The sequence below is a fragment of the Pseudorasbora parva genome, chromosome 14 (genome assembly GCF_024679245.1).
Source record: "Pseudorasbora parva isolate DD20220531a chromosome 14, ASM2467924v1, whole genome shotgun sequence".
NCBI lineage: Eukaryota > Metazoa > Chordata > Actinopteri > Cypriniformes > Gobionidae > Pseudorasbora > Pseudorasbora parva.
The window spans coordinates 22,957,739-22,964,018 of record NC_090185.1 but is presented as its reverse complement, the minus strand read 5'-3'; positions in this window follow the sequence as shown (position 1 = coordinate 22,964,018).

Below are 6,280 nucleotides of genomic sequence, written 5' to 3'. Positions count from 1 at the left end.
CAATCAAACACAATGATTTATTTCTAATCCACCCATGATTGAGATGAATATTATTTTTGTATTACATGGCCTACCTGATCGGTGGATATAAGCACGAACCGCGCACACACACACACACACACACACACACATGCGCGCGCACCCTTCAAATGTCAAGTCAAGGGAGAGTGAACAGCGGAGATCAAGAAAGGAACATTATTTCACTATTTGAGATTCACTGGCCTGTCAATGGGCTTACGTTTTGGTAGCCCGTCTGGAAAACACACAGTCCTGGGACGTTGGGCTTTGGGAGCCCTGGCCCATAACTTACACGTCTGAGTCCAGTGGGCTAAAGGTATGTTCTGTTAGACAAGTAAGCTACACATAATTAGAACGATATATAACAATGCAATACTATCACATACAGAAACATGTTTTACTCACATAAGTGTGAAAGCACAGCATTGTGTTTTAATCTCAATATGTCTTCAAATCCAGCATCTGATGATTCCGCAGTTAAATGAAGCGATGGCACAAATGTCTTCCCCACGTGAGCTGGAACTTCATTAAAAATAAATGAAGTATCACACATTCCTAATATTAGGATCTGAAGGAAGCTTATGCAGCGTCTGTGTTCTTCCACAACCAGGTATAGCCCAATATCTTGCTATCTCCGGCTTGTTTATTGCTGCTGGCTAGCGCAATCCGAACAGCTCCATGAGTTGGTGGACGGGGCTACTGAATTAGACGTGCTTATTATTCTGTAGAGGCTGTGTTTTGTCACGTGATGACGTATAGATGCGCAAACGATCGTTTTCAGTTTTCAGCTCTGAAACTTACAGGATATTCTTATATTACCATGACCTTTCATATATCAAAAGCTCAAGGGAAAGTTAATTTCTCAACTCAACACCCCTTTAAGACTGAACTGAGGTTGGTTATACTGCTGTTTGTGAGGTTAGTAAAAGCCCTAATCTCTAAGGTGAATTTTCTTGCATATTTATTGTTAAAGTGCCCCTATAATGCTATACTGTTAATTTCTGAGCAAAACTGCTGAAGAAGCCTCCAGAGTTGATATTCCGATAATAGGTGGTTTTCATTTCCGACTATAGACCAATCACAACAGACCAGGACGTCTGACCAATCATAGCAGAGTAGGCTCACGGGTAGAAGTTTAGAGAGATTGAATCTTCAAACAAACTGTTTCAGACTCTTTGAGAAATGAGGTGATGTGCAATGTGTATTATGATAAAATAAAGTGTGTTGACCTTGGATGCATGTAGACGTGTTGTAGAAGACCTTCAAAACAAAATGAGAAAATCTAAAATAGCATTACAGGGGGATTTAAAAACGTATATTTCCTACACTATTTTTTCACTGTGTATAGCAACAACAATGACATAATTGTATATACCAATAATTGTTCTGATTTTAATCATTTTTCCTTTTGTTTTGTTGTTGCTACACATAGCTAAAAATGTAGGACATAGACTCAATATGAGGTACTTGGCCTTTTTATGCATTAGAAATGTATTGAATCCCTTCTATTTCTTATAGCAAGAAATTGCAATAACGATTCACAATCTTATTTTGCCACTGTTTCCTGATCAGAAAATATTTGAACAAGTAAAAGTATTACAGTTTGTTGCCCTCCAAAGCATGATGTCATCCTGATTAGTATTAAATGACAATATTAGTGTAGTTAATATTAGTAATATTTATATTAAAATTATTTAACTATTAGTATAGTTTGGATGTGGGATGTAGAAAATTCTCGTTTATGCGATTTAAACTCTTGCTGTTCCTTAATTCATGAACACCAACCACAACTGTCAGAATGTCATATCTATCTTCTTTTTTTTCTTATTGCGGTATGAGCAGAACAGTGATAAAAAGATACAGTTCCTGTTAAGCCTTCTGGTCTTGCATTCAGACTAAATATGCTTTAGATGAAAATAATTGAGCATGTATGCATGTCCCTTACAAAAAAATAGTTTAATCAAGTGTGCTATTAGTATATTTGTTTTAAACTACAAATATGTGAGTAAACTTTCAGTCTACTTTTCATGTAGACCTACTTCTCAGAAGTAATAAATTACACTTAAGTATGTTTGACTTACTCGGAGAAAAGTCTTTTTTGGACCATTAGTTTTTTGGCCAATCTTTTGATCAATATATACTTAACGGTTTAATTAAGTAGTCTAGGTAAACTTGGACTATAGTTGAGTTTACTCTTTTGATTGAGTAGCCTATTAAATACTTTTTGTCACATAAATGTACAAACATGTTTGGCATCCAGTGGAATAGATTTGTTTGCAAATATTGATTTAGAATCAAATAAACCAGATACACTATATTGCCAAAAGTTTGGGGACTGTACTGTTCTCCTGGCAACAGCCAAACCCAGACTCATCCATTGGATTGCCAGACATGGAAGAACCAGAGAACACGTCTCCACTGCTCTAGAGTCCATTGGTGGTGTGCTTTACACCACTACATCCAAAGCTTTGCATTGCACTTGGTTACGTAAGGCTTGGATGCAGTTGCTCGGCCATCTAACCTATTCCATAAAGCTCTCTATGCACTGTTCTTGCGCTGATCTGAAGGCCACACATTACACTATTTTGCATATTCTGAAACAGTACAAAATCTCCTCAAAACACAGGTGAAGAAGAAGCAGAAACAAGCAATATACACATTTATGGTTACACTTTATTTTATAGTGTCATTGTTACGTTACATGTACTTATCAAGTAATAACAGTAAATTATGCATAATTGCATGCAACTAACCCTTAACCAAGTTCAAATCCCACCCTAACCATGTAGTGACCATGTAGTAAGTACATGAAGTTAATTAATATTTCTCAGTACATACATACAGTCGTGGTCAAAATTGTTGCTACCCCTGGTAAATATGATCAAATATGGCTGTAAAAAATAAATCTGCATTGTTTATCCTTTTGATCTTTTATTAAAAAATTCACAAGAATCTAACCCTTTCATTAAAGTAAAATAATTAAGATGAAGGGTAAATCACATTATGAAATGAATGCTTTTCTCCAAAACATGTTAGCCACAATTGTTGGTACCCTTTTATTAAATACTTTTTGCAACCTCCTTTTCCCAAGATAACAGCTCTGAGTCTTCTTCTATAATGCCTAATTAGTTTGGAGAACACCTGAATAGAGATCAGAAACCATTCCTTCATACAGAACCTCTCTGGATCCATTAGATTCCCAGCTCCATGCTGGTGCTTCTTCTCTTCAGTTCAGCCTTACATCTTCTATAGGGTTCAGGTCAGGAAACTGGGACGGTCATTGCAGAAGCTTTATTATGTGCCCAGTGACACATTTGTGTGTTGATTTTGATGTTTGTTTTGGATCGTTGTCCTGATGGGAGATCCAACCACGGCCCATTATAAGATTTCTAGCAGAATCGATCAGGTTTTGATTTTTTATCTTTTGGTATTTGCTAAAATCCATGATACAATGTTTCTGAACAAGATGTCCAGGACCTCCAGCAAAAAAAAATAGGCCCACAACATTAAAGATCCAGTGTTATTTTTTAGCCGTGGGCATGGGGTACTTTATATCCCTGTATGCACCAAACCCATCTGGTAGATTTGCTGCCAAAAACCTATTTTATAGTTTCATCTGACCACAGAACCAGGTCCCTTTTGACTTTCCAGTAATGTCTGACCACTGAATATGCTGGAGTTTGTTTATGGATGAGCAAGGAGGATTTTTCTTGAAACCCTCCCAAACAACATGTGGTGATGTAGGGGTTGTTTGATTTTTTTTTAGGCTTTCTGACCCCAAGACTCAGCTAATCTCTGTGATTCTCCATCTGTGATCCTTGGAGAGTCTGTGTGCACTCAAACGTTCCTCCTCGGCGTGCATTAGGACAATATACACACACGTCCTCTTTCAGGCAGATTTGTAACATCTTTAGATACACTCAAAAAACATGAACTTATGATGTTCACTTTAAGCAATTCATCTTGATTTAACACCATTATATCAGGTTTCTGGTTCAAATGTAATTGATTCATGTTAAACTGACTTAAAACCGTTACTCTTTGACATAACTTGATGTGTTTATTTTGAAATTTCATGATTCAATCAAGTAAGCCGAACAAACAGGACTTTCACTTCCCATCATGCTTTGTAGATGGGCTGAATTTGGAGAGTAAATGTTTAAATAAAGTGCTATTTTATGCATTTCTAACGAGATGAGAAAATGGAGACTTTTTAATGTTTAATGTCTTGTTTTATTGTTATTTAAAAGTTTGTGTTATGTTAGTGTTTGTGGACATTACCATTGTGGTGAAGTGTAGAGCATGTGCTTGGAGTAAGGATCTGCTGATAACAATTAAAGTTGTTTTAATAATAAAAAACAACTACTTTGGGCATGCCATGGATGTAACAAAACCATCTAGCCAATACAATCTTGTAATGTAGAAGGTTTTCTAAATGTTGTAAAAAATTAGCCTAGAAATCTAGACGCACCCTAGCGGCAGCAAATTTAATTTGCCCGCAAGTGTGGTCTAGCAACTCTCAATTCCTATCTGAGCTGTATTCCTCAGAATCTGGAGGGCCCAATCACATCGTGTATAGAGTCGGCGGGCGGGGCCATAATGACGACGGCCGAGTTGCGTTTGCGATTCTAGTAACACAGAAACTGGCGAACGGTGGCGGTCTTTCGAATCAGCTCTGCCCGCGCCTCCGGAAGACTTGGAGTTAAGCTTTCCTCTGAGAAAAGAACAAAGAGCGGCACTGAAGTCATTCTTAAAAAGGGAAGATGTGTTCGGAGTTTAGCCGACCGTATACGGCGAATGTTTAATCAGTCAGCGAACTCCCCTTCACCGTCGTTGCTCCGGTTGGTGTAGCGCTATCCTATTGCGTGCAGAGGGAGTTTGAAAGACAACCGTTTATCCCGCCCCTCGGATTGAGCCCTGTCTATGGTGAGTTTCCAGACCAAACATCTTGATGTGGGTCTGGCTTGTCAGGCTAGTAAAAAATAGCATTTCACTAAATAAAAATAAACAGTTAAAATGGCTTACTTGTTTTGTTTTTTTTATATTAATTTCACAGTAATCAAATGTAATAGTTTTGGACAAAATTAAGAATGTTAACCTAATTTAACTAAATGGCATTGAATTAGCTTTACATAAAAAAAATATGTTTACCAAAATAAACAATGTTAATTAAATTCAACATAACCCAATTACGTGGAACCTGTTGACATAAAAAAAATTAAGTAAATCCAAGCAGTGATTTGTACTCGAGACTCGGACTCGGTCTTGGACTCAGTCTCGAGACCATATTTTAATGGTCTCGGTCTCGTCATGGACTCGTGTGCATTTGGACTCGGAATTGACTCGTACTCGAACATGTTAGGACTCTGACTTATTTCCGAGTCCACTCGAGTCCCGTTCAAAATATTCATGATTATTACTCTATGTTAATATTTCTAGTTAATAATTGATGTTTGACACTTCCAATGATGTGTGGTTTTCTTAAGCGCAACTGCACGTGACTCAGGGGTGTAGTTTATGGGGGGGGATGTAAGATCAAAAGAGACTCACAGTAGATCAAAAGAAAAATATGTAGAATTAATTTGTTTTGAAACAATAATTTTGTTCCTGATCAAATATGAGTTTGTCATAATAAATAGGACAAAAATACACCCCCTTCATTGAACCGATTGGTAACGGCCAACAAATGAGACGCACTTTCACCAAAACAACGGACTATATTTAACTGCTGGTCAGAGAGGGATGCAAAAAAAATAAAGCATGTACTGAGAATGAGGTATGAGAATACTGTGTAATAGCTAAGAACACACCACATATATTTAGCTAGCTAATCCATTGCAATGTATTTAGCTATAACTATCAGTAAAAAAATTTACCAAAGCAGCCGTCTGTTTTGCTATTTCTTTTTTCAATAGTGTCTGTAATTGTCAATGACAAAAGTATTCACATCGGTTTTTGTTTTCTTCCTAAATTAATCTGACTTTTGAACGAAATAAAATAATAGATTAGAATCTGCATTAACGACAACAGTTGGGGCATCAGCTTTAGTCCTAATGGGTTGTTATCATAGCTATCAAAATCCAGTGTTCTGTATTTTGCGTACGTGAGAGACAGATAAATTCAGAGTTTTTCAGAATGAGTGCGGCAACAAGACAAAAGAATACCTCCAAGAATGAAAATTCAAGAGAAAGAGACGATAAGAAAAGATCACCTAGCCCTAGGCCTACTAAAGCTAACCCGCGTGCTCCCGAACTTACTGAAG